Source organism: Arachis ipaensis, chromosome B09 (assembly GCF_000816755.2).
Source record: "Arachis ipaensis cultivar K30076 chromosome B09, Araip1.1, whole genome shotgun sequence".
In the NCBI taxonomy this organism is placed as follows: Eukaryota; Viridiplantae; Streptophyta; class Magnoliopsida; order Fabales; family Fabaceae; genus Arachis; species Arachis ipaensis.
The window spans coordinates 131,313,198-131,314,012 of record NC_029793.2 but is presented as its reverse complement, the minus strand read 5'-3'; positions in this window follow the sequence as shown (position 1 = coordinate 131,314,012).

The following is an 815-nucleotide window of genomic DNA, read 5'->3' as shown; positions in this document are numbered from 1 at the left end:
ACGTACGTTTCAAGCTTTTGACTAAGATTCCATAGGAAGCGACATAAAGTTTTTATTTATAATAAACAATGATATGATTAGAAGAGCCAGCCAGCTAAGTGATTAATTAAACTAATGATAGATTAATGATTTTGAGGCAAATGCAGCACGAGCACCCACTTGGTTAACCTCGTGCTTTTCCCTAATCACTTACATTGACAACTTTTTTTTCTTTTTTCTTTTAAATGAAATTGTTACAAGAATTATTTAGTTAACATATATTTTAAAGACACATAAAAACTACTATTAATAAAATATTTTAAATATTTTTATTTAATAAACAAAAAATAAATACATTAAAATTTAAATTATTGTATTTTTAATAAAAAAATTAATTTATAATTTTAACCTATATCGATAAAGCACATAATAAATAAATTCTTGTTATAAAAATACACCTTATTAATTAAATAACTACTTAATTGTTTGTTGTTCTATCTTGTCTTCCAGGTTGGCAATTTTAAACACTTAATATCGAATTAGGTGCTTTGTGTCAGTAATTTGTTGCTTCTTTTAACATCTCCTTTGTAATTAGGCTTTGCTATTCTCACCTTCACTTATTTTATTTGACTTTGACCAGTTGAAGCTAATTAAGTGGCTTATCATTTATTTTCTTTAATTCAGATCAACAATGTAAAATTACATGTACGTAAAAAAATTATGAACTATTGTATAAAATATATGATAAAATATAAAATATATATTAAAAATAATTTAAATAATATATATTAATAAATAAATACATAATAACTGATTTGATGATTAATTTTTTTATG